General features: G+C 38.3%; 2 protein-coding genes across 7 annotated transcripts in view; one reads left to right on the top strand and one right to left on the bottom strand.

The window, feature by feature from the left end:
- LOC133636338 (gastrula zinc finger protein XlCGF48.2-like) overlaps window positions 1–11,299 on the bottom strand; it is a 359,822-nt gene that overhangs the window by 128,437 nt on the left and 220,086 nt on the right. The window lies entirely within an intron of this gene.
- LOC133636329 (gastrula zinc finger protein XlCGF57.1-like) overlaps window positions 1–11,299 on the top strand; it is a 243,662-nt gene that overhangs the window by 78,262 nt on the left and 154,101 nt on the right. The window lies entirely within an intron of this gene.

The following is an 11,299-nucleotide window of genomic DNA, read 5'->3' as shown; positions in this document are numbered from 1 at the left end:
GTGGTGAAATTTGTCCTCTGCATTTGACCCATCCCCTTGATCACCCCCTGGGAGGTGAGGGGAGCAGTGGGCAGCAGCGGTGGCCGCGCCCGGGAATCATTTTTGGTGATTTAACCCCCAATTCCAACCCTTGATGCTGAGTGCCAAGCAGGGAGGTAATGGGTCCCATTTTTTATAGTCTTTGGTATGACCCGGCCGGGGTTTGAACTCACAACCTATTTAATTTACAAAGAGCAGATAAAAGGCCTAGATGTCATTTCAAGTGTGGTGTATTCATTTGTAATCTGGGGAGGTCATCTCTCAGTATGAAGTCCAAAGATCTGTCACTATCAGTGAAGCAAGCCATCATTAGGCTGTAAAATCAAAACAAAGCCATCAGAGAGATAGCAAAAACATGAGGTGTGGCCAAACCAACTGTTTGGTACATTCTTAAAAAGAGAGAATGCACTGCTGAGCTTAGCAACACCAAAAGACATGGAAGACCACAGAAAACAAGTGTGGTGGATGAAAGACAAATCCTTTTCCTTGTGAAGAAAAAGCCCTTCACAACACAGTTGGCCAAATCAAGAAAAGTCTCCAGGAGGTACAGTAGGTGTATCTGTGTCTAAGTCAACAATTAAGAGAAGACTTCACCAGAGGAAATACAGAGGTTTCTTCACAAGGTGAGCCTCAAAAACAGGAAGGCCAGATTAGAGTTTGCCAAGAAACATGTAAAAGAGCCTGTGCAGTTCTGGAACAACATCTTATGGACAGATGAGACAAGGATCAACTTGTACCAGAATGATAGAAAGAGAAGAGTATGGAGAAGGGAAGGAACTGCTCAAGATCCAAAGCATAGCACCTCATCAGTGAAGTATGGTGGTGGTAGTGGCATGCATGGCTGCCAGTGGAACTGGATCTCTTATATTTATTGATGATGTGACAGCTGACAAAAGCAGCAGAATGAACTCTGAAGTGTTTGGGGCAATATTATCTGCTCATATTCAGCCAAATGCTTCAAAGCTCATTGGACGGTACATTAAAGTGCAGATGGACAATGACCCGAAGCATACTGCAAAAGCAACCAAAGAGTTTTTTAAGGCAAAGAAGTGGAATGTTCTGCAATGGCCAAGTCAATCACCTGACCTGAATCCCATTGAGCATGCATTTCCCTCGCTGAAGACAAAACTGAAGGGAAAATGCCCAAAGAACAAGCAGGAAGTGGAGGCAGCTGCAGCAGAGGCCCGACAGAGCATCACCAGGAACGAAACCCAGCGTCTGGTGATGTATTTGGGTTCCACACTTCAGGCTGTCATTGATTGCATAGGATTTGCAAAAAAAAAGTGACAATTTGATTTATGATTATGTTAGTTTGTCCAATTACTTTTGGTCCCTTAAAAAGTGGAAGGCACATATAAAATGTGTTGTAATTCCTACACGGTTCACCTGATTTGGAATACCCTCAAATTAAAGCTCAAAGTCTACACTTAAAGCACAACTTCAGTGTTTAATTTCAAATCCATTGTGGTGTTGTACAGAGCTGGAATACTGAATATTGTGTCAATGTCCAAATATTTATGGACCTAACTGTATGTATGTGTGTATGTGTATGTATATGTACTGTATGTATATGTATGTGTAATGGTGTAGAAACAGACGTCCATTATGCTTGATTAAATTATGAATGAAGTGTTGCAACAGCGTCTGTTGCTGGCGAGAAGTGGTATGTACGGTTACCTGCGGGAAGTGCTCAGAAGAACTGTGAAGCCTTCCAACTGGTGAGACTGATTGATTGATTGATTGATTGAGACTTTTATTAGAAGATTGCACAGTGAAGTACATATTCCGTACAATTGACCACTAAATGGTAGCACCCGAATAAGTTTTTCAACTTGTTTAAGTCGGGGTCCACTTAAATTGATTCATGATACAGATATCTTTGGCAGCTTAGTCACAGATGACCATGCTAATTTACGCTCTTGTGTCAGAGACTTATTTCGATTTGATGTTTAATTTTTTATTGAATTTATTTTAAAAAAAATTTAAATTTTGTAATGGTATTATTATTATTAATTGTTTTATTTATTTTTTTATTTAAATAGTTTTGTCATCCTATTTTAGTCAATTATTAGTAATACATTTTCAGTTTTAATGAGTGTTGTAATTATACAATGCACATATCTAATTATAATTTTCACATTTTAACTTGATGTTTTGTTGATACGGTACATTCATGTTTGTTGACAACGCCTAGCATGGCTGTACAAGCCAATTCTTGAGTGACAGTCCCGGTTGCACTTAGTGCAAACATGTGTAGAGACTTCATCCCGCTCCTGCTGTGCGATGGTATTTGCAGTATGTTTCCTCCTGTCTCTCTTCTCCTCTGCGAGCTGGCCTCTCCTCAAATCAGCCTCTGCGATACCCCGTCTAACCGCTTGACGCCAGACACTTCGGTTGTCCGCCTGTATCTCCCAGCTGTCCAAGGGAATATTACACGCCTTTAGATCTCTCTTGCATGCGTCCTTGAACCGGAGGGAGGGACGACCAACATGTCTGGAACCAGCAGCCAGTTGTCCATACATAATGTCCTTGGGAAGCCGTCCGTCCTCCATCCGCCGAACATGTCCCAGCCATGGAAGACGGCGCTGGCTAAGAAGAGAGTTCATGCTATGGATATTAGCCCGCTGAAGAATGACACTGTGTGGAATATGGTCCTGCCAACTAATACCAAGGATACGTTTGATGCACCGCATGTGAAAAGCGTTAAGTCGACGCTCTTGTCTCATGTAAGTAGTCCAGGTCTCGCTTCCGTAGAGTAAAGTGCTGAGAATGCAGGCCTGATAAACTCGGATCTTTGTATGTTGAGTAAGAGCGTTGTTTTCCCATACTCGCTTTGCTAGTTTAGCCATGATGATATTTGCCTTTCCAAGCCTCCTGTCAAGTTCAACATCAAGCGAGAGTTTATTGCTGATTGTCGAGCCTAGGTATATAAAATGATCTACTACTTCTAAAGTGACACCATTCATCTTGATAGCAGGATTTGCAGCACCTTGAACACTGACATTGGTTTTCTGCAGGCTAACTATAAGTCCAAACTGTTCACAAGCATTCGCAAAACAGTCACTTAGACGTTGTAAGGCTTCTTTGGTGTTGGTAACAAGAGCAGCATCGTCTGCAAAAAGCATCTCTCGGATTAACACTGACCTCCTTTTGGTTTTCGCACGTAATCTTGCCAGATTGAACAATTTGCCGTCAGACCGTGTGTGTAGATAGACACCCTCAATGGATGTGTCAAAAGCGTAGGACAGGAGTATAGAGAAGAATATTCCAAAAAGAGTTGGTGCTAAGACGCAGCCCTGCTTAACACCACTGTTGATAGAGAAGGAGTCCGAACAGGATCCATCATACAAGACTGTTCCCTTCATGTTGGAATGGAAAGAGATCAACATGCTGAGTAGTTTTGGAGGACATCCAATCTTTTGTAGTAGCTTGAACAGGCCCTTCCTGCTGACAAGATCAAAAGCCTTAGTTAGATCTATGAACATCATGTAAAGAGGTTGACCTTGTTCTCTACTCTTCTCTTGAATCTGCCTGACTGAAAAAATCATGTCGGTCGTCGATCTTCCAGCCCTGAAACCACATTGGGATTCAGGATAGATACGATCTGCAAGTATCTGTAGCCTGTTTAGGATTATGCGTGCATAAACCTTTCCAACGATGTTCAAGAGAGAAATTCCTCTATAGCTATTACAGTCACTGCGGTCCCCTTTATTTTTATAAAGTGGCACAATAGTGGCATCACGCATGTCCTGAGGTACTCCTTCTTCCTCCCAGCAAAGAGATATACAGATATATACTATCAGATATATACTATCATCATAATACAGTCATCACACAAGATAATCACATTGAATTATTTACATTATTTACAATCAGGGGTGTGGAGGGGTGGGGGGGGGTAGTATATGGACAGCAAGTAGTGGAGAGAGAGAGAGAGAGAGAGAGAGAGAGAGAGAGAGAGAGAGAGAGAGAGAGAGAGAGAGAGAGAGAGAGAGAGAAAGTCCACACGTTTTTGCATTGATTACTAATTAGTAGAGATGTCCGATAATATCGGTCTGCCGATATTATCGGCCGATAAATGCGTTAAAATGTAATATCGGAAATTATCTGTATCGGTTTTTTTATTATCAGTACCGTTTTTTTGTTTTTTTTTATTAAATCCACATAAAAAACACAAGATACACTTACAATTAGTGCACCAACCCAAAAAACCTCCCTCCCCCATTTACACTCATTCACACAAAAGGGTTGTTTCTTTCTGTTATTAAAGGCCTACTGAAAGCCACTACTGCCGACCACGCAGTCTGATAGTTTATATATCAATGATGAAATCTTAACATTGCAACACATGCCAATACGGCCGGGTTAACTTATAAAGTGACATTTAAAACTTCCCGGGAAATATCCGGCTGAAACGTCGCGGTATGATGACGTATGCGCGTGACGAAGTCAGTATAACGGAAGTTATGGTACCCCATAGAATCCTATACAAAAAGCTCTGTTTTCATTTTATAATTCCACAGTATTCTGGACATCTTTTGCAATTTGTTTAATGAACAATGAAGGCTGCAAAGAAGACAGTTGTAGGTGGGATCAGTGTATTAGCAGCGGACTACAGCAACACAACCAGGAGGACTTTGTTGGAGCGCTAGCCGCGCTAGCCGCCGACCTCACCTTGACTTCCTACGTCTCCGGGCCGCCAAACGCATCGGGTGAAGTCCTTCGTCCTTCTGCCGATCGCTGGAACGCAGGTGAGCACGGGTGTTGATGAGTAGATGAGGGCTGGCTGGCGTAGGTGGAGAGCTAATGTTTTTAGCATAGCTCTGTGAGGTCCCGTTGCTAAGTTGCTAAGTTAGCTTCAATGGCGTCGTTAGCACAGCATTGTTGAGCTTCGCCAGCCTGGAAAGCATTAACCGTGTATTTACATGTCCACGGTTTAATAGTATTGTTGATTTTCTATCTATCCTTCCAGTCAGGGGTTTATTTTTTTGTTTCTATATGCAGTTAAAGCACGATGCTATCACGTTAGCTCGTAGCTAAAGCATTTCGCCGATGTATTGTCGTGGAGATAAAAGGCACTGAATGTCCATTTTGCGTTCTGGACTCTCATTTTCAAGAGGATATAGTATCCCAGGTGCTTTAAAATACAAATCCGTGATCCACAATAAAAAAAGGAGAGTGTGGAATCCAATGAGCCAGCTTGTACCTAAGTTACGGTCAGAGCAAAAAAAGATACGTCCATCACTGTCTCTCAAGTCCTTCACTGTAACGTTCTTCATCTACAAATCTTTCATCCTCGCTCAAATTAATGGGGTAATCATCACTTTCTCTGTCCGAATCTCTCTCGCTGCATTGTAAACAACGGGGAATTGTGAGGAATACTAGCTCCTGTGACGTCACGCTACTTCCGCTACAGGCAAGGCTTTTTTTTATCAGCGAGCAAAAGTTGCGAACTTTATCGTCGATTTTCTCTACTAAATCCTTTCAGCAAAAATATGGCAATATCGCGAAATGATCAAGTATGACACATAGAATGGATCTGCTATCCCCGTTTAAATAAAAAAAAAATCATTTCAGTAGGCCTTTAATATTCTGGTTCCTACATTATATATATTAATATATATCAATACAGTCTGCAAGGGATACAGTCCGTAAGCACACATGATTGTGCGTGCTGCTGCTCCACTAATAGTACTAACCTTCAACAGTTAATTTTACACATTTTCATGAATTACTAGTTTCTATGTAACTGTTTTTATATTGTTTTACTTTATTTTTTATTCAAGAAAATGTTTTTAATTTATTTATCTTATTTTATTTGATTCATTTTTTTAAAAAGTACCTTATCTTCACCATACCTGGTTGTCCAAATTAGGCATAATAATGTGTTAATTCCACGACTGTATATATCGGTTGATATCGGTATCGGTTGATATCGGTATCGGTAATTAAAGAGTTGGACAATATCGGCATATCGGATATCGGCAAAGAGCCATCCCTACTAATTAGTAAATATTGACGGTTTATATTTTGATTAGTACTTTGTAATGTACACATAAAAAGGTTCGCTAATTGGTATTGACCAAAACTGTTTCGTAGAGTTATATTTTGAAGACAATAACACACTTTTACTGTGTAAACTAATTGGTGATTGTTGATGTGTTATTTAGAGAATCCCGTGACCCAAGTGGACTCACAGTCTCACAATTTGCACTGTTTTGCAGGACACTGTAATAAAAGAAATTCATAATCCACCTGGTGCCAGTGATATGTTGGAGCGACAGCAGTGTGGAGCTGCATGTTGCCACATACAGTTGTGGACCGTCTCATATGTATACATGTATATACAAAACCCAAAACCAGTGAAGTGGGCATGTTGTGTAAAACGTAAAAAAAACAGAATACAATGATTTGCAAATCCTTTTTGACCTATTGTCACACGGTGAGGGATTTTTTGTACTTCATTTTTTCATTTATTTATTTATTTCAGGCAATGACAAAAACGTACAAGTTGACAAAATATAATACTATAAATTAATATAGTGCATTATTGTCCAGTTTTGCCTGAAAGGGAGTGGGAAGAAGATAACTTATTTAATTCCACCCCCAGTTCTCCATTCAGTGATTATTCACATGACTTTCACTCTCACTTTGTTCAAGGATTATAATACACATGTTGTATCATAGTGGCATTACCACAATCATTATTACACTGTAACAATCATTTGTATCAACAATGTAGGAATAATGAATATACCAACAATGGTAATAGACATCATAGAAATAATGGTAATAGACAACATAGCAATAATGGTAATAGACAACATAGCAATAATGGTAAGGAAACATTGAGCACATGTCAACACTTTGAGACAGAGTACAGCAGCAGGTCAAATTAAAGACCCTCATCTCTATATTTGAACCAGACCCCATGTTTGTATAATAGTTTAAATCCATTAATAGTTTGGCATTGCTTGTGTTGCAAGTTCAGTTTGTTCCATAGTTTTACTGCGCATACAGACACACAAAAACATAGTTTTACTCCGCATACAGACACACAAAAACATAGTTTTACTCCGCATACAGACACACAAAAACATAGTTTTACTGCGCATACAGACACACAAAAACATAGTTTTACTCCGCATACAGACACACAAAAACATAGTTTTACTCCGCATACAGACACACAAAAACATAGTTTTACTGCGCATACAGACACACAAAAACATAGTTTTACTCCGCATACAGACACACAAAAACATAGTTTTACTCCGCATACAGACACACAAAAACATAGTTTTACTCCGCATACAGACACACAAAAACATAGTTTTACTGCGCATACAGACACACAAAAACATAGTTTTACTCCGCATACAGACACACAAAAACATAGTTTTACTCCGCATACAGACACACAAAAACATAGTTTTACTCCGCATAGAGACACACAAAAACATAGTTTTACTCCGCATACAGACACACAAAAACATAGTTTTACTCCGCATACAGACACACAAAAACATAGTTTTACTCCGCATACAGACACACAAAAACATAGTTTTACTCCGCATACAGACACACAAAAACATAGTTTTACTCCGCATACAGACACACAAAAAGGTTTACGAGTGGTTTGAGCTCTCGGCAATAAGAAATATCCAAAGCCTCTCAAGTTATGAGCTTGCACTCGTCTTATAAAAAAACGTTGTAGATTAGGTGGCAATAATTTGTTAAAAGCTTTATATACGATTATTAATGTATTATATTTAACAAGGTCATCAAATTTGAGCAACTTTGATTGCATAAACAGATGATGAGTATGTTCTAAATAACCAACGTTGTGAATGATCTTTTCTGTAATATGATCAGAGGATGAATTGTGTTGTGGTAAGTATTCCCCCATACTTCAACACAGTATGTAAGGTATGGCAGTACCAAGGTGCAGTATAGAGTACGGAGTGCATTTTCATTGAGGTATAGTTTTGCTTTGTTTATAATTGAGAGGCTTTTGGAGATTTTTGTTTTAATGTGTCTGACATGAGCTTTCCATGATAGTTTACTATCAATTATTACTCCCAAAAATGTATTCTCATTTACGATTTCAATTTGGGTACCATCAATACTTATTTTCTGTTCAGACGTTATGTTGCCATTTCCAAACATTACTATCTTAGTTTTATTTTTATATTCAAAGATAATTTATTTGTGTCCATCCATTTTTTTACTATGTTTAGTTCTGTGTTTACTGTATTTATGAGCTCATTATAGTCATCACTACTGTAGAATAAATTTGCGTCGTCTGCAAAAAGTATACATTTCAGTATCTTGGATGTATTAAACATATCATTAATATATACATTAAACAGTTTTGGCCCCAATACGGACCCTAGGGGGACACCACAAGCAATGCCAAGAGTATCAGATAAAAATTGACCCATTTTAACAAAGTGTACCCTCCCAGTTAAATAACTTTTTAACCAGTCACCAGCCAGCCCCCTAATTCCATATCTTCCCATTTTATCTCGTAGAATTGAATGATTAATGGTATCAAAGGCTTTCTTTAGGTCAATAAAAATAGCAACTGCATATCTTTTATGCTCCAGTGCATTAGTCATTTCCTCAATAGCTTCAGTTATTGCCTTTGAAGTTGTTCTTTTGGACCTAAAGCCATACTGACCGTCATTGATTATATGATGCTTCTCAAGAAAAGATTCAAGTCGAGAGTTAAATAGTTTCTCTAAGATTTTTGAGAAGTGAGGCAAAAGAGAGATTGGTGTGTAATTGGTGAAAGCGTGTTTGCTGTCACTTTTGAAGAGCGGAGTTACTTTAGCCATTTTCATTTGACTTGGAAAGCAGCCAGTCTGGAATGATAAATGACATATATAAGTTAATGGTTTTACAATATTCAGGATAACCTTTTGAACCAATATCATGTTGATATCATGGCAGTCAGTGGAGCACTTACTTTTACACTTGCGCACAATGTTTGTCACTTCCTGCTCATTTGTAGCTGAGAGGAAGAATGAGGAAGAATTCTGTTCAATAGTTGATTTTGTAACTCCATTGTCTGGGATATCAACAGACAATTTAGGACCAACATTTACAAAAAAAACTATTGAACTTGTTTACTACATTAGTCATATTATAACTTTACTTTACTACATTACTCATATTATAATCTTCACCGTTTTCATCAATAAAGTAATCAGGATATGTCAACTTGGAATATCCTTCTTTGATTAGACTATTCAAAACATCCCAAGTTCCATTTATATTGTTTTGTTTTCCTATAGTTTATTTTGATAATATAACCATTTGCTTGTTCTTATAATATCAGTTAATTTATTTTTGTACTTCTTTTATCGTTGTTTGACTTCTTTTGTTTTTATTTTGATGAAAAGTTTGTAGAGATTGTTTTTCTTTTTACAGCCATTAATTATCCTTTTTGTGATCCAAAGGCTATTTTTATGTTTTCCTTTTATAAAATAGTATTTCACGGGGCAATGTTTATTATGCAGGGAAGTAAAGATGTCTAAAAAAATACAATAAGCACTGTCCACATTAGGTTCTCTGTATACTGAAGTCCAATCCTGAACTGCTAAACTATTGTTTAGTGCACAGATTGTTTCCTCAGTTGTTATTCGTTTAGAGATTTTTGCCATAGTGTCTTTGGTTTTCTTGAGATGACAGTCATATAAAGTAAAAACAGGTAAATGGTCGGTGATATCACATATAAATAGGCCACTGGTGACTTGATTTCCCATAATGTTAGTAAAAATGTTGTGGATGATTGTGGCACTATGTGTTGTTATTCTGCTTGGTTTGGTTATGGTTGGATATAGAGACAAGCTGTACATTGTGTCAATGAAGTCATCAACATGGTTATGGTTGGATATAGAGACAAGCTGTACATAGTGTCAATGAAGTCATCAACATGGTTATGGTTGGATATAGAGACAGGCTGCACATTGTGTCAATGAAGTCATCAACATGGTTATGGTTGGATATAGAGACAGGCTGTACATAGTGTCAATGAAGTCATCAACATGGTTATGGTTGGATATAGAGACAAGCTGTACGTTGTGTCAATGAAGTCATCAACATGGTTATGGTTGGATATAGAGACAGGCTGCACATTGTGTCAATGAAGTCATCAACATGGTTATGGTTGGATATAGAGACAAGCTGTACATTGTGTCAATGAAGTCATCAACATGGTTATGGTTGGATATAGAGACAAGCTGTACATTGTGTCAATGAAGTCATCAACATGGTTATGGTTGGATATAGAGACAGGCTGCACATTGTGTCAATGAAGTCATCAACATGGTTATGGTTGGATATAGAGACAGGCTGTACATTGTGTCAATGAAGTCATCAACATGGTTATGGTTGGATATAGAGACAGGCTGCACATTGTGTCAATGAAGTCATCAACATGGTTATGGTTGGATATAGAGACAAGCTGTACATTGTGTCAATGAAGTCATCAACATGGTTATGGTTGGATATAGAGACAGGCTGTACATTGTGTCAATGAAGTCATCAACATGGTTATGGTTGGATATAGAGACAGGCTGTACATTGTGTCAATGAAGTCATCAACATGGTTATGGTTGGATATAGAGACAGGCTGTACATTGTGTCAATGAAGTCATCAACATGGTTATGGTTGGATATAGAGACAGGCTGTACATTGTGTCAATGAAGTCATCAACATGGTTATGGTTGGATATAGAGACAGGCTGTACATTGTGTCAATGAAGTCATCAACATGGTTATGGTTGGATATAGAGACAAGCTGTACGTTGTGTCAATGAAGTCATCAACATGGTTATGGTTGGATATAGAGACAGGCTGCACAGATGTGTCAATGAAGTCATCAACATGGTTATGGTTGGATATAGAGACAGGCTGTACATTGTGTCAATGAAGTCATCAACATGGTTATGGTTGGATATAGAGACAAGCTGTACATTGTGTCAATGAAGTCATCAACATGGTTATGGTTGGATATAGAGACAGGCTGTACATTGTGTCAATGAAGTCATCAACATGGTTATGGTTGGTTGAGTTTAACAAATCAATGTTAAAATCACCAGAGATAAATATGTTTTTTTGGTTCACAGAGGAAAATAGTTTAGCCATCCACTCATTGAAAGTTTCTATGCTTGAAGCAGGTGTCCGGTATACACAGCTCATGAAGATATTTGTCTTTTTGTCATTTAGGATTTCCACTGTTAAACATTCAAAT

Source organism: Entelurus aequoreus, linkage group LG20 (genome assembly GCF_033978785.1).
Source record: "Entelurus aequoreus isolate RoL-2023_Sb linkage group LG20, RoL_Eaeq_v1.1, whole genome shotgun sequence".
Classification (NCBI taxonomy): domain Eukaryota; kingdom Metazoa; phylum Chordata; class Actinopteri; order Syngnathiformes; family Syngnathidae; genus Entelurus; species Entelurus aequoreus.
This window is presented reverse-complemented; position numbering and strand designations above follow the sequence as displayed.